This window comes from Balaenoptera musculus, chromosome 15 (genome assembly GCF_009873245.2).
Source record: "Balaenoptera musculus isolate JJ_BM4_2016_0621 chromosome 15, mBalMus1.pri.v3, whole genome shotgun sequence".
In the NCBI taxonomy this organism is placed as follows: domain Eukaryota; kingdom Metazoa; phylum Chordata; class Mammalia; order Artiodactyla; family Balaenopteridae; genus Balaenoptera; species Balaenoptera musculus.
Window position 1 is genome coordinate 19,041,755 of NC_045799.1, and position 23,169 is coordinate 19,064,923.

The following is a 23,169-nucleotide window of genomic DNA, read 5'->3' on the forward strand; positions in this document are numbered from 1 at the left end:
CACAAGTCTTTGTGTAGATGTGTTTTCATTTCTCTTGGATACATACTTAATAGTGAAGTTACAGGGTCATATGGTAAGTGTATGTTTAACCTGATAGGAAACTGCCAAACTGTATTCCCAAGTGATTGTATCATTACACATTCCCACCAACAACGGATTAGAGTTCCAACTGCTACAAATTCTCACCAATACCTAGTATTATCAGTCTCTAATTTTAGCCATTCTAGCAGGTATGTAGTGGTATCTCACTGTGGCGCTTTTTTTAAAAAAAATTAATTAATTTATTTATTTATTTTTGGCTGTGTTGGGTCTTCATTGCTGCGCACAGGCTTTCTCCAGTTGCAATGAGCGGGGGCTACGCTTCATTGCGGTGTGCAGGCTTCTCATTGCGGTGGCTTCTCTTGTTGCGGAGCATGGGCTCTAGGCGCGCGGGCTTCAGTAGTTGTGGCACGTGGGCTCAGCAGTTGTGGCTCATGGGCTCTAGAGTGCAGGCTCAGTAGTTACGGTGCACGGGTTTAGCTGCTCTGTGGCATGTGGGATCTTCCTGGGCCAGGGCTCGAACCTGTGTTCCCTGCATCGGCAGGTGGATTCTTAACCACTGCGCCACCAGGGAGGTCCCTCTCACTGTGATTTTAATCCAGTTTCCTGATTAGATGATGGGCAACTTTTCAAGTGCAGATTGGCCACTCACATATCTCCTTCAGTGAAGTATCTCTTCAAATCTTTCCCCCACTTAAAAAACGTTGTCTTATTCCTAAGTTGTAAGGGTTCTTTATACATTATCCATTACAAATTTTTGGTTAGACATGTGTGTTGTGAATATTCTTTTTTTCTAGGAGTTTTACAGAGGTAAGGGACAGGGAACATTTTTTTAATCTATAAAGATGTCCAGTTGTTCTAGCACCATTTCTCGAAAAGACTGCCTTTTCTCCATTGAATTGCCTTAGGCCTCTTTACTGGAAATGAAATGACCACATAATCATAGATCTGTTTCTGGACCCCATTTTATCCTACACACACACACACACACACACACACACACACACACACACACACACACACACACTATCTTGACTACTAAAGCTTCACAGTAGAGCTTTTTTCCATAGTAAGTTTTGATATCAGGTAATATAAGTACTTTAACTTTGTTCTTTTTCAAAATTGTTTTGGCTATTCTGTCTTCTGTATTTCCATATAAATTTTAGATTCAGTTGGTTGATTTCTTTAAAAAAAAAGCCAGCTGGGAGTTTGTGTTCATAGGACAATTTGGAGAGATGTGACATCAAAACATTACTGTGTCTTTGCATCCACAAACATGGTATCTCTCTCCACTTTTTAAGGTTATGACTCTCAAATTTTAGTGTATCAGAATTAACCCAAGGGCATACTAAAAATGCAGCTCACTGGGGACATGTCACCCCAATGTTGAATATGAATCAATTAGAAGTTTATGTATCCAACACATGTGGTAGTTTTAAAATATGTCCAACAGATTCTTTGATACTTTTCCTTTCAAGGTGTGACCTAATTTCCTTCTCCTTAAATATGGGCTGGACTTAGTGACTCACTCCTAAAAACAGGATAAAGTGGAAATGTCAGTGTGCAACTTCTAACACCAGGTCATAAAAGGCACTGGATCTTTCTCCTTGCCCTGGAGGAATCCAGTCGCCATACTGTTAGGACATCCAACCAGCCTTATGGAGAGGCCCACGTGGTGAGGAACTGAAACTTCCCGACAATAGCTATGCGATTGAACCACCTTGGAAGTGGGTCCTCAATTAAGCCTTCAGATGACTGCAATCTCAGACTCTGAGCCAAAACCACCCAGCTAAGCTGTTCCTGGATTCCTGGTTCACACAAACTGTGTTAAGACAAATGTTTGTTATTTTAAGCCATTAAATTTTGAGATAACGTGTTTAATAGCAATAGATAACTAACAATAATGTATAGGCTCTCAATTATTATACGTTATTATAATGTATAATAATGTATAGTGTATATAATAGTGTATAGTAGTGTGTTTACACTACTCCTGGCTCACAGCAAAAAAAGAAGCCACATTTGGCACAATCTATTAAGTATCTATTCTGTGCCAGGCCCTAGGGAAACAGAAATTTGCATGACCGTACCCCCTAGCTGCAAGAAATTCTCATCCCACAGAGATGGGAAAATAAAATCATATGGTGTCAGAAGTAAGACTTGAACCCAACCTTCCATGTAGCATAAAGAACCCTCCAACTTCTGAAAATCTCAAGTCTAAAATTTTAAAATGCTGAGTCAATCTGATACAAAGTTGGTGGCCCCTGTTCACTTGACAATAATTAATACCCTCACTACTTCTGCGCCCAACTAGCACTTATGGTTAAAACCATAATAATGACAAAACATGCCACCAGCACTACAACCTAGAATGAAGTCTGTGTTGTTTGATTTTGTTTACAGGCCAGATTTAGCAAACAAGAAACAGAACATTAGGATCTGCTATTACGGCGCAAGCATATGGCAGGGGCATAATATATTAAAAAAAAAAAAATTACTCTGTGTGTAATTCAACAAACACATAAACATGTCCGAAAAAGACTAGAAGATAGACACCAAATGTTAAAAGTAGTTTGGGTGGTCAATTTATGAGCAATTTGAGTTTTTGTGTGTATACTTTGCCTTCTTTTCCAATTTTTTCCCAAGATGAGTCACTTTTATAATAAAAAATAGAAGTTATTTTTTTAAATTACCAAGCTTTAAAAATTTATTTTGACAAGTACTGGTGTACACAAGGAAAAAATATTATTAGCTCACTAAAAAGCACTAAATTTAAAGAAAAAGAAAACTAAGTAAAAGATAAGTCGAAAATAATTCCAGGTAGGTTTTAGATAACCAGTCTGCCCAAAACATTATTTTTTTAAGTGCACAAAACCTCAGAATTGATTTTTAAAGCCAGATCCCCAATTCTTTCAATTGTTAATCTAAAAACATAAAACCAAAAAGTCTGGTAAGAAACTTAAAGCTGTAGCTGAAAATTCCATTAGTGCAAATAAGACCTAGGTCAAAGATCTGAACCCCAAGTGCCCTTAATTTAAAATGTTATTACATGTCTCCTATATGCTCAAATTGTGCTATGTATGCTGTGACAGGTACCAAAAAGAATAATATGTGACAACTTCTTCAAATATTTGAATAGCTATAGTATAGTTCCACATGGCAGGCTGGACCTTCTGAGGAGAAATGACAGGGAGGCAAAATGGAATGAGGCATCTCATGAACACCAGAAGTGTGTAAACAAGCTAAATTAACAACTGACAGGGAAGCCACCATAGAGATGATCTGCACTATGTAAACTGATAGATAAATAACCTTTAAAGATGCATACGGAAGTACTTCCAGGTGAAGGATGTCTGCAATTAGCTTTAAAATACTCTCAGGCAAAAAAAAAAAAAAAAAAAAAAAAAATTGGAGCAATATGGGAATAGAGAAAACAAGATTGGCAAGAGGCTGATAGTTATTGAAGTGAGCAGATAAGATACGTGGGAGTTCACTATACTACTCTCTACCTAAATATGCTTGAAACTTTTCATAATAGAAAGTTAAACACTATCTTTAAGCTTCGTCCCTTCCAATCCCTTATTTTTTCTTCTTATATAAGGGTACAGCAAGGAGAAGACTAGCCTAGTTCAAGAGAGGATTTGTGTTAAGGAGCAGTAAGAGATAAAGTCTGGTAGATGAAATTAACCCAAGTCAAGGTGTCCTACTCTCAGGATGACAAGGAGCTACTTCAAGCAGAAAAAGAACAAAATAAAAGCTATACTTAAGGAGGATTAATTGAAGGGCAGTGTGGGTAGAAGGTAAAAGCAAAATAACTAGCTAGTGTTTTTGAAGCAATCTAGAAAAAAGTGATAACACAAACGGATTGAGAAGAAAGGAGAAAACGTAAAAGCATGTTGAAAAAGAGGAAGTAGAATCCAGTTCCAGGAACTCACTGGTATGTGTAATCAATAAATGCAGGGGAAGAGTCAAAGAAGACTCAAAGACTTTAAGTCGAGGTGACAAGAACAAGGTGCCTTGGAAGAAGACACAGGAAAGCTGTGCAGAACAAAAATGAAGAGAACAAAAAGAGTGAGGAAATGATGAAACTAACTGAAGTCATATTGTATTTAAGGTAACACTGGGACATCTAAAGATGCTGGTCAGAAGAGATGCCGATATGGGCACGATAATCTACATCCCCCATAGTGAAAATGTTTGTAGACAGCATACTAATGGACTTGAAGATTACTTTTAGTACATACTCTTTCCCTTAACTGGAATTCATCTAAGAATAGATATTGTTAAAATGTTTTGGAGAAAGGATCTTGCCACTTCAAGCATCTGTTAAATGCAAAAAGAATTGTTTTGAACTTGACTGGTAGATTAGAAATGAAAGGTGCAAACCACCGTATATTAAGTCACCAGAAAACCCCATTCATTGTGAATTCTGGTCACCCAATAACCTCTTGATGACAGGTGTTTCAAACCCTAGCCTTCAAAAATTCAAGATAAAGACATGGGAGGAAGATCGATTCCTGAAATACGGCAGCCTTGAGAAGACGTTAACAACTAATTCCTTTCACTCTAACTTAACTAGAGTTACTCCCTAAGAACAGATATGTCAATGAACAGAGAGAGAGAATAGGAATCAACATTTTCTGTTATTGTCACCTAAGATGTTCCTTGAGGTTAACAAAGATTTTAAGTAAAGAGACTTCCAAATGACAAAAGAGGTAAGTATCTGTGTCTTCTCAGATTGCAGGAATAGTTGCTGGCTAGCATTACACAGTGACTTGATGGATAATGTGCAAAACAAAAACAAAACGCAAAAAACCAACAACCTTTTACTACTAGATTCAGAATTATATTCTGAGGGCTGATTCAGTTCACAACTATTTTGAATGTATTCCTAAATCAAAAGCATCCTGCTCAAGACTCATCAGACACTCTGCCCTCAAGGAGTTTACAATCCAGGAAGGTAATTAAGATATGAACCCAAACAGCCATCGGCAAGCAAGAGAAAAGGGGCACTAATATAGGTGTTGAACCATGCTAGAGTGCTTACACTGTCTCATTCAATTTTCTTACTACTCTTATGATAAGGAAATATTCCCAATTTCACACAAGAGTAATAGTTATCCCTTTCTAAGGGTGCATTCTGCACAAGGTAGTATGCTTTATGTATTACCTCTAGTTTTCACAACTCTGGGCAGTACTGATTTCACCAAATCTAATACACATTTTTGCCTCTTAACATCTCTGAAAAGGTGCATATGGTTCGTATAACCCCCATAGAGGGGGAATTTGGCAATATCCAGCAGAACTAACTCACATACTCTCTTTTAACCCAGCAATCCATATCTAGGAATTTAGCCTGAAGATATATTTTGAAAGCAGAAAATTTATGCTGGTCTATGTATATGTGAAGGCAGAGAAAATTAGGTCATCAGAGAAGAAACCTTAATTTTAGACTTGCTAAAATGGATTAAAATTCCTTTCCTACCTCCAAAAATCTCGGATGTCAAATGATTGACCTTAAAGCTACAGTGTTTGTATTGAATCATGATGCTCCTATATTTAAAAAGGTAACAGACATTTTCCTAAATGTCTACACATGAAACACACGGGTGTCATTACCTCTGTCTCTTACACCATGGTAGAATTTTCTACTTTTCTGCCCTGTTATTTTTTAGAAAGAGTAGTAAGGTAGTAGGATTATGAGCATTTTGAAACAAGTCTTAAGAGTAAAAATAATGAATCTGGGTTACCTGCCTCCTTTGTTTCCAAGTGAAAAGTGATATAATGAGGAGAAACAATCTGATTTCACCAGAGAACAGAAATAAAGAGCCTGGATCCAACAGGGCAATGAGGCGTTAACATAGGCTTCCTGGAGGAGGCAGTGTTTGAACTAAGTCTTACTAAAGGCTAAGAGGGAGTTAGCAAGGTAGAGACAGAGAGAGGGAATTCTTGGCAGATGAGCCATGAAAGTCAACTACCTATTATTACTATCATTATTGTTGTTGTTGTTGTTATTATTGAGAAATGTATCTTCTCATGATTGAGCAAAATTAAGTGTGATGTACTTCCTGCCAGCTAGGAAATGGTAGAGTTGATTCTTGTCAGGGCATACAAGAAAATAAAATCCCAGAGTTATATTTAATTTGCTTTTCTAAAGCCATGTGTCCCAAAAGCAGTTTCTTAAAAAAGATATAGATACACTTCTACTGCTTGTAGCTTTAGAGTCCCAATCCTCTGCTTAGACAGAAGAGAAACAAAACACCTAGGAATAAGAAACTTCAGTATCAAATAAATCCAGCAAAATTTGATCCAATTGTTATAAAGTACCTGAAAGCTGGCTTAATCCCAGGATGACAATGAAGCTGCAGGTCTGGAAACCAGGTACAGAACCAGTCCCAAGTAGCCAAATCAGTATCAAGGCGTAAGATGAAGAGTTCACTCCTCACAGGGAAACCAGACACATATACAAATATATGAAAAGGGAAGCCAAGTCCATAAAACACTTTGTTAAATATGTTCAAGAATGGGAATTCCCCGGTGGTGGAAGAGTGGTTAGGACTCTGCGCTTTCACTGCCGAGGGCTCAGGTTCAATCCCTGGTCAGGGAACTAATATCCCACAAGTCGGTCCGGTCGGCAGGGCCAGAAAAAAAAGAAAAAAAGTTCAAGAACGATGCCGTTAGAACAAAAGATCATAGTTAAACCCTAATGACGATTAGAGACATAACAGACAAGCACAGAAGGTTGGAAACAACCTCTGAAGGAAGCAGACAGGTTCAACAGAGTGAAAAAGATCCGATTCAAATCTTGTTCTACCACTGACTGTATGACCTTGGGTAAAAGTCACTTAACTACTGGGTCTATAAGGAGGCAGCATAGGTCAGTGACTAAGAGCTTCAAATCTGTTCATCACTGACTTCATACCTGTGATCTCGGTAAACTCACCTCTCTTATAGATGAAGAAATTGGGGCTCAGAAATTTTAAGTGACCTGAAAGAATTTTAACTTCAAAAGTCAATCAGATTCTTTGTGTATGGTTGTAACAGAATTCCTGGCTAATCTCCACAAAATTCCAAACATGTTCACAACTGTCAATAAGCTACAATTGTTACTGACCCCTCTTCATGATTAATTTACATAAAACTGAAATGAGCCTACCCAATCATTCCAAATAACTTAGGGTTCAGGTTTTATACATGCATTTAAGGCAGCAACCATGCCCATTCACCTTGCCTGACCAGCCAACGATAAATAAAAGGCTGTCTGATTTTCTTTCCTGGATGCCGCTTACGAAGAAAGAAGTAAAACTTTGGCCTGATCTAACAATCCTGTACCCAGAAGCCTAAAATACCTACTGGTTTTAAGGGATACACTGCTAAACCAGTTAACACCCCCAGGTAGAAATATGTGCATGAGTTTAGCGGTTATCAGCAGCAGGTGGCTAACAGTGTTACCAAGCTTATTGCAAGCTACATAGTGACTTATGTAGTTGCATAAGTCACTAATGCAACTACAGTTCAACCCAAGCACAAACATTTACATTTTGTTAAGAGAGAAAAGGCAAAGGAATTGGCAAAGATTTCTGACCATTTTATCAACTGCTCCATGATCTTTAAGGATTCTACCACTCCAACCTTCTTCTAAATGATGAGGGTAATCAGATCAGGGCAGGAGAGTCCTTTGCTTCCTTATAAACAAAAGCAGAGACTTTTCTGGTATAAAGAAGGGTTCTTTGCCAAGCTTTGAGGCAGACCTCTTTACACCGACTTCTGACAACAGGTTTTGAGACTTAAAGCAGTAGCTGTAAAATATGATGGGCTCTTCCTTCAAAGATAGTCAAGTGTGTGGAGGATGGGGGTGGGGAATAGTTATTCAAACAAAAGATGCCTTCCCCAAAGAGGCCCTCAAACAACACTGTCAAAGATAATCTCTGCTCATCTCTGACACACAAATATATAGCCAGTGCATTAGGAAAGTGGACAGTGGAACGATTTGGTTGAAAAAATTAATTTTCTAGGGACTTCCCTGGTGATCCAGTGGGTAAGAATCTGTGCTTCCAATGAAGGGGGCCCAGGTTCGATCCCTGGTCAGGGACCTCGATCCCACATGCATCCCGCAACTAAGAAGCCTGCATGCCACAACTAAAGATCCCGCGTGCCACAAGTAAGACCCAGCGCAGCCTAAATAAATATTAAAAAAAAAAAAAGAAATTAATTTTCTAAAGAAGATATTCATCACCTGCTCATTTATTAAATCACTTCTATTGGGATAAATCCTTGTATCTTCTCCTTCCTCCCTGACCTTTAAACCCATGGATACCACATCCCCAGAAGCTGGAGTTTTAACAAAATCCCCATTTCTACTTAACACTCTACATCCAGTACGTTCTAACACTTTGAGACTGTTTTTGTCTAGGACAGATAACAAGCTGGTCTCAATGATAAAGACTGGCATCCGGGAGTGTGGTCAGTATCAGGGGTGTGCAAGAATCTCCTCAGGAACTTAATGCCAAACTAAAAGCAGTCACGAAGACCGAGAGCCTGTCACTGAAAGGGGGATGGGTTGAGGGGGTGAGAGAACTCTACCCTTCCCTCTCTCCCCACACAGCTGTCTAAATTCAGACTTTACCAATGTTGATCTAGGTTCAATCCAGGAAATCCAGTCTGTGATCCATCTTAATGGGTGGCCGATTTCAATTTGCAGCCCATGGAAGAGTCCTTATCACTATTTTACAGTGATTCTCACTGACAACATTTCCAAAATTCCAGTGCATAGTTAATAGCTTTTCAAAGTATGCAAGACAGAGGCCGTTATGGCTAAAAGTTCAAAGAGCTCTGGAATTTAAAAGAAAAATGTTGGGAGAATTCAGCTCTAAAGAAAGGCACTAGTAACATTTCCAATTTTTAAAGTCCAAATTATCATTTGTTCTCCCCAAATGTGTATTGTATATAAACGAGACCTTTTGCCATGAACTGACTTGTTCATTATTGAAACTAATGGGGTTTCCTCATTAGGGACCTAGTACTCTCAAGCTAATAACACAAAAAACTCCAGCGAGAAAATGCAGATGAAAGTATTTCTTCTTCTCTCCTTAAAGAAGCTGAGGTTCACAATATTCATTCATTCAAATATTTACTGAGTACCAACTCTGTGTCAGGCATTGTTCTAGGTGTGGCAAAACAGCACCAAGTCTCTGGTCTCAGGAAGTCCCATAATAAGCATCATAATCACCCCAACTCAGCAGCTGTTAAATGAGTAACTTTGGAAAGGGAGGGGAAAAAAAGGGTCTCCATAAGGGTCTCCCAAGTTTCCCTGGACTTGGCCCCATGAAGTTCCAGAATCAGACTTCAATACTACAGCTGGAAGATACCTTCATAAGAAGTGATAGACGCCAAGTCAAAGAAAGGGTCAAACAATCAGATGAAGGTTGCCAAATATTCTGCAAAGTACTTAAGTTTTTCTCCTCAGTGTTCAATACTTGGTAAAATTTCATCATCAGAAACTTAGGAGTACAATGCATTAAAAGACTAAGAGTTGCTCAAAGATAGAAGTCTAGCATTTTCCATTTTGTTTTTACCAGCTCTGCAACACAATCTCAAATTCTAAAACCAATCACAACATCTTCCCAAGTGTCTATATGCTTAGAAGAAATGCCACAAACTGACTTAAAAACACCTAAGTGGACCTATCTTGGTTCTTAAACATCAGCAATTCTGTACGATTAGTGGCCAGATGTTGCTCCATGCCCTTGCCTTGGAAAAGACACAACATGAAGCAGCCAACTGGTTTGCTTTAGGCCTCAATCTCATACAAAAAAGGGTTAAATGGTCATAGGATGTTTTCTCTTCCAGTCCACTTCCTCATTTAAACTGGACTCCTTTTATGCTTTTACAACACTACAATTACCTTAATCTGTCTTTTCAGTCCCTTCCTGTCTATGCAACCTATTTTAACTTGTTTTATAACCTTCTCTCCCATCCTACTCCTTCCATTATGCTCCTTAAATTCAAGTTCATCTTCCTCTCTTCCTCTGGCTCTCATTCCCAGGGACCAATTGATTACATTAAAAATAAAAAAACATGCAATGTCATGATGGGGTCCTAGGTAATTTATTTCTCTACTCTGGTCTCAAGTTTTCTAATCTGTAAAATGACCTCTACTGATCTCTTACACTTACAGTCCCAAGAATTCTATGATCTTTAAAAATTGTTTTAGTTCAAATGAATTAGGATAAAAAGAAAAAAATCTAAATGCTTAAGAGCAGTGGTTCTCAAACTTTCCTATGTATGAGACCTGGAAATAAGATCATCCTCAGATATGTGTATTTTAACACAAGCTCTCCAGGTGACTATAATCTATAATCATATTTTGAAAAACCCTGCCCTGTCATGTCTTGGTCCTTTGAGCAGTGATTAATACCAAATACCAGCCACCTACAATAATGGACATGCTACTGATTTTATTTTCAGCTTCTACTTCAATTGGGTCTCTGTTCCTTTAAAAGGCAGGCACAAGGTGCTGAGTCAGTCCCTGGGGATTTTTTTTTTAAAATTTACAGCTGAGAATATTAAGGCTCTACAATTGAGGAAGAAAGAGGTTTTCACCTGCTACTTTCCCAGCCCCTATATGAAAGGAAGAAGGAAGAGCTACATAAGGGGTGACACAGCTACCCCAACTTAGATAAGGAGTAGGGTAGTCAGGTGCTTTAGAATAGAAATTTTCTTTGTTGTTTGGATATCGGGCACAGACGTGCTTAGAGACAGAGGTAACTTGAGTCCTGCCACTGGGACTCAGTTGAGAAGATGAATGACTGGAAAAAAGATAGAATAAGACTTAATGAAGCTGCAAGCTCACAGTAAACTTTTGACACTTGGCTTATACAGATTCCTCTGGAAGCCAGAGGCTACCAAGTTCTATGAAGAGAGTCCCGTGAGCTTCCTGTGATACATACAAGTGCGAATCAGCAAGGTAAGCAACTGGCACTACTCACCAAGCCAGGGGTCAGCAAAATTTTTCTCTAAGGGGACAGGTTAATAAATAGTTTTAGGCTTTATGGCCCATTCAATCTCTGTTGCAGGTACTGAACTCTGCCACTGTAGCACAAAAGCAGCCACAGATTATATGTAAATGAATGAGCATGGCTGCATTCCAATAAAATTTTATTTATGGACACTGGAATTTGCATTTCATATAATCTTCCTGTGTCATGAAATAATATTCTTTTTTTAAATTGAAGTATAACTGACATAACATTATATTAGTTTCAGGTGTATTTAATAATTTTTTCCCCAACCAGTAAAAAAATATAAACACCATGGGCCATACAAAAGAAGGCACATTTGCAGAACTCTGCAATTACTTAATAGTGACTAGAAACTATCCCCAATGCCCCTGTAGAGAGAGCAGTGCCATTCTGAAGCTCGGTGTGTAAATGAAGAATACCCTCCTTGCTTTACCTAAGGCTTTCTCCTAAATGATATCCATGCTCAGCCTGGTTCCCTTTTCTCTCCTCCTTTCAAACAGCCCATGAATGGCCATACTTGATTTAAAAGTGGTTAAAATCTACTTGCTCTACAAAACTAGACAGAGTCAGTCACATGAATGAGAACTCTGAAGGGGAGGCCAAGGCTGAGCCCACTGCTAATTCTGCTTCTTAAGCAGCAAGCTAGTTAAATTTGTTATTTATCCCCCTTGAAGTGGTAACAACATCACACTTGTTCACACTCCTAACCACCTCCAATGAAACCCCTTAGTAAATAAGCGGACTTCAGAGATCCTTCTAAAATAAGGGGGTTGGGGGGTGGGGGGTCTAGTAAATCCCTGGTTAACAAAAAGATCCTTTTTCTTGAGTACTCAGATAAACAGAGGTTTTACTGATTTTTGGAGTAACTGGCTCCAAGCACAAGGTGAACTGCTAAAAAATAAATTATCCAGGGGTCTCTGCTGCACAAGCCGGCAAGCCTTCCTTAATAAGGAAAGGATTACACATTAAACTGTAACAGAGCCTTCTAGTCAATGGTATTAGTCTGATAAGGATCCACTGTAAATGAAGGCAAGTGCTCTAAGAAATGCAAGTCCTTGGTCTGATACCACACAGGTCACTCCACTACAACCCAGGATTCCCAAGAGGCAACTGAGTCACCCAGGCTCCCCTTTACCTTGTTTTGTGTCACATTTAAGAACTCAAGCTGTGGCATCAGACAGGCTTCGATTAGCCTCCCAGCTGTGTGGCTTACTACTAACTACATAGCCTTGAGCCTCAGTTTCTTCAAAAGTAAAGTGGAGATAATAAATGTTCAAAATTCAGCTACTTATTTTATCCCAATTCCATCTTGTCTTCCCACCCCCAAAAATAACAGATCATAATTTGAAGCTAAAGCTGAAGGAAACTGGATCTGTCCCTGGTTTTTAAGCAATTTACTCAAGTTATTTTCTAAGACCTCATACGTTCACTGTACGCCAGTGGTCAAGGCTATAAAATCCCACTTTGTTCCACCAGACTAAGATTGTCTGGCTAATGGTGGACTAGATTACTTATAAGTAAGTCAACACTCACTCACTATGTTCACTGTGAGCATGCAAATGACAGGAAGACCCCAAATGGGGTGGAGAAGTTGAGTTCTGATCTGCTTTTACTATAAGCAGCACCTTGGGTGAGTTAAAGTCTTGGGTGCTATTTGCCTGCCTGGACAATCTTAGATTCTCTACCACTTATAGTCAGACATTTACTTATTACTGACTACAATGGAACAAATATGAATTAACTCCTTGTTATAGCAACATACTAAAAACTTGCAATTTCAAATTAAGTTGTGAGCTAAAACCAACCATTTTAAAGGACAGTGATCCATAAAGGTATTATATGTAAACATAAGTTAATGTTTTTGTCAAATACAAAACAGACATGACCTATCTCATAGGGTTGCTGAGATAAAATGAAAATTTATTCAATCCGCAGGTACCTTAAATGTTCACCTTTGTGTAGCACTAAAGGGGTCAAGTAAAATGGAAAACTGTCTGAACTTTCCAACTGCTTTGGTAAACTCAACTTTACTTACCAGTCATAAATCCTCTTAGCATGTCACCCAGGATAAGGCAATGTAGACGTACAGAAGGAAGTTCGCTATTCAAACTCATAACACAAATTCATACCTGTTTTGGATTTTGAAGTTCCAAGAGCCCCAACCTCCCATATTCCAAGTAAAATCTAAACCCAAATCTCTTTGCTCTTATCTAAATTTTACCTAGAGCTGTGCTGTCCAATATGAAGCCGCTAGCCACATGTAGCTACTTTAAATTAAAAAAAAAATAAAACTTGAAAATTAAGTTCTTTGGCCACACTAGCCACATTTCGAAGGCTCAACAGTCTCATATGGCCAGCAGCTACCATGTGGAATAGCACAGATCAAGAACAATTTCCATCATGACAGAAAATTCCACTGGACAGTGCTGACAAAACCAGAATTGAGACTTCCTGTGTCCTGATGCCTTGCCTAGCACTCTCCACTCCACCAGCGACTCCTCTGCTGGAGCCCAGTCAGGGGCCTTCTCCCTACACGGCAAGACACTATGCTGTGTAGTTCCTTAAGGTCAGCCGAGGTTTGCCGTCTCAAAAGCAGGCCACTTCTGCAGAGTTCCAGGGGAATCAGAGACTCAATGAGTGCTGCCCAGAGAACATTTCAACTAAGGTATTAGTCCACTAAGGTATAAGTTAAATCAGATAGAGCAATTATTTTAAGCTTCAGGAATATGGCAAGGAAGTCCCATTTTACTAACTCATCTTTGTTCTCTAAATGCAAGACAAAGTTGGAATTTTTTACTTTTGCCTCTGAAAGTAATTAACCAGTACAAGATCCTTAGGAGGGTTATTTGCATTTTACATACTCTTCTGTAGTGAGTAATGTTTTCACAAGGACATCTCCGTACTGAAAATGCCTCTCCTTTCCTAGGAGGCAGAACTTAAAAGAGAAAAAGGACTTGTCTAACCTGAAAATGTACCTTCTCAGGCCAGCTCAATTAAGACAGGCTCATTCCTGCAGGCTTGCCTTCCTTTGCTTCTATTAAGTGGGCCCTTAATGCCTGGGAAGTAGTGAAAGTGACTACAAACCTCCTGACTATGCTGCATAGGAACCCACCAGCTCAGCCTAAGCTGCCCATTTCCAATGGGCGTGGGCCTCAAATGGCCCCAAGTCTACACCTCGTCTGGCCATAAAGGTATCAAGTGTGTTGATGCGTTACTTCATGCATCCTATTACTAATTCAGCCGAGGGGCCCTTTTTGTCTAGACTATCACTACTGACTGCTTGAAATGCATGGATCATTCTCTGGGTAACTAGCTACAGAAAGTGTAAGCATGAATATATATATGCTCTTTAGAAGCTTTTCTGGTGCTAATCATGTAATTGGCTCCTTTTTTTGGCTCCCATTTTGAATTACTCCAAATTCCTAACTACAAGGAAGTATAAGTATCAAACAAGTATTGAGGCCCAGACATGGGCCTTGTGAAAAAACAAGGAACAATGTTTAAGAGGCTGAATTACCACAAAACTAGTTATAGGCTTCATGTGAATCAGAGTCATAATCTGCTCAAGGCCACCCAACTACCGAGAGTTGAACCCAAGTTTATCTAACTCCAAAGCCTATGTTTCACTGGTGAGCACGTGGACTTCATCAACCGTCTTTCATTCCTCCTAAAAATGTGAGAGGCGCAATAGGAGAAGGTGAACTTCAAATCTTACTCTATTCCACTGGTTCTGAAACCTCAGTGTGTATCAATCACCTGGCTGACTTGGTAAAACCTAGACAGTGAGCCCCCACTCCCAGAGCTTGAGCCAGGAGGTTTGCATGAGGGCCAAGAATGTGCATTTCCCCCAACAAGTTCTCAGGCAATGCTGATGCTGCTGATCAAGAAACCACACTTTAAGAACCACTGCTCTATTCAAATCCTCCCATTTCAATCAGTGCCATCAGTAACTAAAGACCCCTAGTTTAATCTAAAGATAGTGACTCCACAGGTTAGACCCACAGCATTCCACTAAACTATTCTCCACGTAATGTTCTCAAGCCCTGCCTTAAACATCCTAGGAATACTAGTATAAAAACTATCTCTCACTCTTTGTGCTCCACTTAGTCAACCAATCTTAAAAGATGACATCAGGATCAAATAATGGCTAGTTAAACATGGAAGTAGGAGAAAGGGTTAGGATTCTGATGAGACACATAGTTAAACAGCTGCAAAGGCAGTTAACTATCTCTGCTATTTATCTAAATGCTCGTTGAAAGGTAGAAGATACTTATTTAGAGTGGGATAAGTAATAAGCTTTTAAAAACATATGGAAAACACTGTTCTGGTGCCTTTTTAAAAATTCTGTAAATTTAATAACTGGGCCAATGGAGTACCTTAATCAAATGAAACAAAACAGATCTTAGCCAAATAAAATAGTTCAGATAGATCAGTTTCTCCAAAGGTGACTTATGGCTCACCTGTATTAGAATCATTTTGAATTGTTAAAGATATATTTAAAATGCCGATTTCTCAATAGCTCCACAACAGAATCAACTTCAAGGCATAGGACTAGGAATATGTGTTTTTACCAAGCACTCCCAGGTAATTCTTATGCAAATTAGCTTAAGAACTGAAAACTCAGTGTGAAGCTCTCAATGTTCCTCACTTGATTTTCAACCAGTTGGTGAGCTAGGAGAGAGGGAGGATCCCATTTCACAACTCAACATTTGTTAAAAGCATCTGTATGGACCATATAAGATGAGATCGTGCTCTTGCCCACTTCCTAGTAAGTAATAAGTCAACCACGTAAATTTCTCCAGCCTAGAATGAAAAATTGGAAGAGGACAACAAAGGCTCAGTGAAAGCCAGAGAAAAGTGGTTACTTCTGGCTTGGGGTTAAGTGTTGACTGCAGACAGATTTCACTGGAAAGGAAACTGAGTGTCTAAGACTATGCCTTCAATATTGAAACAGGCTCTGAGATGTTTCTAACTCTCAAGGAGTTTACAATACTTAATGCCTTCCTAAAAATTGACAGGAAAATGGAGATGATATACTTATTTAAACTGTACCAAATTCTAAACACTAAGGAGGCATTCCAGGGTAAAAAGGAATATTTTAACAGAACAAAACATGATCATAGACTTCTGGGATAAGAACACACACTGAACTTTATTTCTGGGAAACAGGGTTGCTGCAGAAGGCCTTTAAAAAAAAAATCAAGTTTTCAATAAATGTACTGAGCAAAATTATCTTCACTTTTGTACAACAGCACCTACTGGCATGCATATTTACACATGTGCAATCAGGATGAATTGTTTGATAGTCCGCTAGTCTTATTTATGCGAACACTTTCACTGTTTTCAGTCTCTTATAGACATATTTCATCATATTGTACTATAACTTTAAACTCTTCCCCTAAAAATTTGAGCTTAACACAAACACTACCTGACATCTAAATTCTAGAAGTTAGCTCCAGTCCTAAATAAGTTCTATAACATTTTCAGGACTATTGAGGGAAAATTTTTAGCTTCTTGTTTGCCCAACTACAATCTGTTTCCCCAAAGAGAAAACAAGCACATTTCTGCTCATAGACAACTTTCCCGACATTCTGAGATTAGGAGGGTGCTAACATCTGTAAAAAGATTATAAACTTCTGTGGAAGTGCAATTTTTATATTACACTGCACTCAAGGGAGGAAGAAGGTATTTGATTTTTAAGTGGAAAGAGTAATTAATTATGGTCAAACCATCATCAGCTGAATCTCCACTGAGCCCACCCGGTCTGTCGTGGACTTCTGTAGGCAAAGGGAGCTAACTGGGAGACTTCTCAGAGCTGGGCTGTGTGGCCTTGGAGAGCTTTCAGTTTGGAAGTCAAGTGTAACAAGCCAGCAGTTACAAAGACCAGCCAATTTGTATTTCTCCTCCCCCTTTTTGTTCTTTCCTGGTTAACTAGAACTGTGAAAATTTCGATGTTAAATATCAAGAACTACTGTCATTGCATCTACTCCTGCAAAAACACACTGATTGTAAGAATAAGGCAGAGTAAAGCTAACGTTTAGTCTCAATCAGTTTTCTAGTGTTCAAATCACTATACATAACACTACTATGTACTCTGAACCTTCCTCTGAGGAGTTTAACAGCTTTCATGTATTGCCCGTATCAAGACACTTCATGGATTAGGAAGGAGTAACAATAGTAATATATTTGAAATGTTTCATAAAATTAGTTTCCCAGGACTTTAAGTCCTGAGTCTAACCTCTAAGATTTCAGTTCTTCAAATTTAATAAGATGGTGGTTTCACAGCTTTTATTTTAGGCGATGCAATTCAAGGATTTAAACTATTTCAAGCAAATACTTGATTAGCTACTGTCATATGAATCTCTTGCACAGAATGTGAACGTTTCTAGTCACCATGACAAATGTACCTGTTCAGGGAAACCTGAAAACTAATTTCCTAAAATTCATGCAAAACAGGTATCTGATACAAAAAGATAATGGAAAATACACAGAACTTAAAACTAAACTTTTATTCTTCTATTCCAGGTGAAAAAGTTTTAATGAGCTTATAGGTATCCTAAAATTATTTTTTCTAGAACAGTTATGAGTTTGGACATCTTTGGAAATCTAAGGTCCTAGGTTTTCCAAGTCTTTCCAAGGAGAGAAAAAAAAAAATCTCCTAGGATTGGAAATAAATGGAGACATCACTCTTTTTCACTGATAGTGAAGCATTAGCTGCCAGAAAGTACCTTCCGTTCCCACTTACCCTGGTACGACAGGAGCCTTTGCACTGATGAAAACACATGGAATCTCAACAGAGGAAGTAAAAATACATACCTGCAACTTACTAACTTCAAAGTGTTCCTTCTGAGAGCCCTATGGGTTTGTCTTGTTCATCTGTATCTAGTCACTACAGGTATTTACTTTGTGAATGTTTAAATAAATGAATATGGCAACTTAAAGTTTCCATTTGCAATTAAACATGAAAGTTTTAGCTTCCTAAGTAGATCTCTTAAATACTGCACCATCCCAACCAGTCAAAGCGGTATGAGAAACAAAGCGGTTTGTACACAGTTACAAAGCAAAGACAAGTCAGCACCCTCCTGAGCCCGCCCATCTCAGATTCACAGCAATAGTATCATATTCAAAGCTCCCTAGTGACCCTTCCCCTTGAGTAAAATCTCACAATACCCAAATTTAAAGAAATTGAAGACGTTCCCTTTGTACAGAAGACTAATGAAGCAATCTCTGAAAAGGTGCTTGGGTGATTTTTTTTTTTTTTTAATTTAAGGACTGGCAAGGAACTCAAAATTTTGTTCTAAGTTTTTACCTTTACTAAAGTAATCCTCGGGACTTCCCTGGTGGCGCAGTGGTTAAGAATCTGCCCACCAAGGCAGGGGACACGGGTTCGGGCCCTGGTCCGGGAAGATCCCACATGCCACAGAGCAACTAAGCCCGTGCGCCACAACTACTGAAGCCCGTGAGCCTACATCACGTGCTCCACAACAAGAGAAGCCACCACGAGAAGCCCACGCACCGCAACAGAGTAGCCCTCGCTCACTGCAACTAGAGAAAGCCCGCGCACAGCAACAAAGACCCAACGCAGCAAAAAATAAATGAATAAATAAATAAATAAATAAAGTGATCCTCACATGCTATTTTTTTTAAAGGAATTCCTTTATTTTTATTATTTATTTATTTATTTATTTTTGGCTGCGTTGGGTCCTCGTTTCTGTGCGAGGGCTTTCTCTAGTTGGGGCAAGCGGGGGCCACTCTTCATCGCAGTGCGCAGGCCTCTCACCATCGCGGCCTCTCTTGTTGCGGAGCACAAGCTCCAGACGCGCAGGCTCAGCAGCCGTGGCTCACGGGCCTAGTTGCTCCGCGGCATGTGGGATCCTCCCCGACCAGGGCTCGAACCCGTGTCCCCTGCATTAGCAAGCGGACTCTCAACCGCTGCGCCACCAGGGAAGTCCCCCTCACATGCTATTTAATCCTCAGTATTAGACCTAGTTTAGATGCAAAGGACTAAGACTCAGAGATTAACTTGTTCAAAGACCTCGCCATTGAGCAGAAGTGCAAGAGCTCAAATTGAAATATCCTTTCCACTATATTATGGTTGCCTGATTTGGCGGTGGGTGGGGGGAGACACGTGGATCCCCTCCCCACCCAAGGCTATTCACATTCTTAATCAGAGAAAAATGATATAAGAGAAAGAGGTCTAAGCTCTGAAGACTTTTAAACCCAATCCTATTTCTGACACTCTAACATACGGAGGGCAATAGAGCCATGCAGTATTAATATTCACCTTCTCACTGTTTTTTTTCCTATGTACTTTAAGAACCATTTGTTCCCGAGATGTTTATCTTTTCAAGACTTTATCTCTGAGACTCTTTAAAATTAGACCCTGTGCTGTAATTTTGATCCTACAAAATTATTTTCTCTGGACTACCTTTAATTGAATATTAATTTTGAAGTCTGTTCCTGTTGTGATGCTACTCTGATAATCTTTTTGATCCATGGTATAAGATCTCTACTAAGATCCATTTGGTTTAATTTAATGTACATTAGTGAACACATCCCTAACTAACTTCGGTTTATCTTAAGTAGTACTTCCAAATTAAAAATTCAAGGCAATTCAATAATCAGCATTACCTAGACTTATCAGCCATTACTAAAATTTTTTTCCATGGAATCCTCCAAATGCCTATACTCATGCACAATTGTTAACATGGAGTTTTCTACTTAAGTTCTCATACCTAAGCTTTATTATCTAAGGCACTTATTCCCAAGAATTACTATTTCACAGCAAGTTGAGCTGGTCACTTTAAGCAACCACCTGAATAAATGAAAAATAAAAGTAATTCTCAGGTGCTTTGAGTCTTCTCAGTTTAAAAATATTGGGGTGGGGACTTCCCTGGTGGCACAGTGGTTAAGAATCCGCCTGCCGATGCAGGGGACACGGGTTCGAGCACTGGTCCGGGAAGATCCCCCCACATGCCACAGAGCAACTAAGCCCATGTGCCACAACTACTGAGCCTGTGCTCTAGAGCCCGCGAGCCACAACTACTGAGCCCGTGTGCCACAACTACTGAAGCCCACGCGCCTAGAGCCCCTGCTCCGCAACAAGAGAAGCCACCGCAATGAGAAGCCCACGCACTGCAAGGAAGAGTTGTCCCCACTCGCCGCAACTAGAGAAAGTCTGTGCGCAGCAACGAAGACCTGATGCAGCCGGAAAAAAAAAAAAAAAAAATTATATATATATATATTGGGGTGGCAGGTAGTAAAAGAGTACCCTTTGAAGAACCATGATGACGGAAGACATACTGAGTTCTGTGGTTTAAAAAAAAATAAAAACAAAAACCACAAATAATGAACTAGGCATTTCACTGATTAAATGTATCTAAAAGATAAATCCCTGGTTATCTTTCTTTTTTAATTGAGGTATAAATGACATATAAGCTCTGGGTGACTTTAATAGAAAACCCATAATTCTATTAAAAGGCTGAGAAATTACCCACATCAATACACTTCCTTCATTTCCAAGCCCACCTTTATTGCTGGAAGAAGTTCTTTCAGCAGTAACCACCTTGCCTTAGACTTATTCTTAGAAAAGTAAGAACCAGCTATACATTTGGCTCCTACTTAGTCCAAACCTAGATATAGATACACCATTTTTTATTTTACGGTGATTGCTTAATAGTCAGAAGACAGCCACATAGGCTATGCAGTTCAGTTAGGTAAAGACTCTATCTACCAACTCTAGTTATGTGTTACTGTTCACTGTGTAAATGTCAGGAAGATTTAAAATGTTAACAGAGAATACCAGTGAGGGAAGGAAAGAGCCACCAACTCACTACTTCAAACCTAACATTCAAGACAAAGATCCATCTCAGAGCAGAAGCTGTCTGATCAAAGTTTAAATTTTAAAATGTGGGTAGAGAGACACCTTCATATACTCATTTAAATCTCAATAGCTTGTGAAGCATAGAAATATCATCCTTGTTTACAGATGAGAAAACAAGGTATACGTATGCTAACGCAAACATATACAATCTAAAAAAATGGTACTGATGAACCTAGTGGCAGGGCAGGAATAAAGATGCAGAGAATGGACTTGAGGACACGGGGGGGGGGGGGGGGGGGGGGGGGGGGGAGGGGAAGCTGGGATGAAGTGAGAGAGTAGCACTGACATATATACACTACCAGATGTAAAATGGATGGCTAGTGGGAAGCTGCTGCATAGCACAGGGAGATCAGCTTGATGCTTTGTGACGATCTAGAGGGTTGTACAACAGAAACTAACACAACACTGTAAAGCAACTATACTCCAATAAAGATTAAAAAAAAAAAAAGAAAAAGAAAACAAGGTATAGCGGCCAGGGCAAGTTTCATAGTAAGAACAGGGACTTCATCTAGATTGTTCTGATTTCTACTCCAACTTTCTATTTTACCACAGCTGCTCAAGAGCACTGTATCTCCCCAGAGCCTCCCTCTTCATCACTTATTCCCCTACTTCAATAGCAATCTGGTTGCAGCCTTAATACCATAGCATCTCTTGAAGATATAAGGGGTCTAAGGCTATCTCTAACAGCATATAATTAAGGGCAGCCTGTGACATCTTTTTTTGGCTGCGCTGAACGGCATATGGGATCTTAGTTCCCCAACCAGGGATCGAACTCACGCCTCCTGCAGTGGAAGCATGAAGTCTTAACCACTGGACTACCAGGCACGTCCCGGCTGTGACATCTTATTAGAAGCTTACCAATTACCACCTGACTGGGGTTTCTGGAATCTGGACTAAGGCAGTATGCTACCAAAAAGGGGAGATGAAAGGGACTTCCCTGGTGGCACAGTGGTTAAGAATCCGCCTGCCAATGTAGGGGACACGGGTTCAAGCCCAGGTCCAGGAAGTTCCCACATGCCGCAGAGCAACTAAGCCCGTGCGCCACAACTACTGAGCCCGCGTGCCACAACTACTGAGCCTGAGCTCTAGAGCCTGCGACCACAACTACTGAGCCCACAACTACTAAGCCCGCACACCTAGAGCCCATGCTCCGCAACAAGAGAAGCCACTGCAATGAGAAGCCCACGCACCACAACAAACAGTAGCCCCCATTGGCCGCAACTAGAGAAAGCCCGCGTGCAGCAATGAAGACCCAACGCAGCCAAAAATAAATAAATAAATAAATATTTTTTAAAAAGATATTTTAAAAAAAGGGGGAAGATGAGAAGGTTATCCCACAAATCTATACTATTCCCATTAAATTCAGATTTATTTATTCTTTTTTTTATTTTTAGAATTTTATGGTTTTTTATACAGCAGGTTCTTATTAGTTATCCATTTTATACATATTAGTGTATATATGTCAATCCCAATCTCCCAATTAGATTTAATGAATACAAAAACATAGTGTCTACCAAACTCTCAAAATTAGTTCCCTTCCTCCCACTTCCCCTTCTGCTGCCAAGCAAGAGCTCAGATAGCTGACTACAAAGAAATAAAGGGGCTACCTTATAGGAGTTGGGTAAAGCAAGGGGGTCTTAGCCAATGAGATTCCCTAATCCACTGATCTTGAAATCTGCTAGATCAGTCTTCTGCCCAACCAGTACTTTGCCTACAAAACTTTATAAATCTAGGCATTCGTATCTGGTAGCAAGATTAAAATCTGGACTTTTACTAAGGGGCAATGAGTACACTTCTAGTGTATTCTAGTGTAGGAATAACCTTCAACTTAAAACTTTTTTTTGGTAAACTCCAAATAGCCAAGGATATCTCCTCCAAGAAGGTTCCTGCCCTCTATCTTTCCTAGGCTGTGCTGAGAAAAATACAAAGAATATTGGACCAAGGGTTGACGGATGTGTTTTTGTTCTTAAAATACAGGAAAATGTCATAATACCCAGGGATCTATTAAACGTGTTCTCAGCAATGTCAACAACAAAGACGAGCGAATTAAAGTCCTCAATTATGCTGACTGCTTTAACACCTTTTGTTGAAGCTTATCTAGGTGTGTCTCAGGAATGCTAATGAACTGAGTTCTTCGGTTCCTTAAATCCACAGAAACAAAGTTAACTTCAAAGGCTCAGAAAGGAATTAACAGACAGACTGGTAGAGATGCACCTCTACCCAATC

The 23,169-nt window shown here is 39.5% G+C and overlaps 1 protein-coding gene across 1 annotated transcript in view; it reads right to left on the reverse strand.

The window, feature by feature from the left end:
• The window catches only part of TOP1 (DNA topoisomerase I), an 87,277-nt gene that overhangs the window by 57,384 nt on the left and 6,724 nt on the right, over positions 1 to 23,169 (reverse strand). The window lies entirely within an intron of this gene.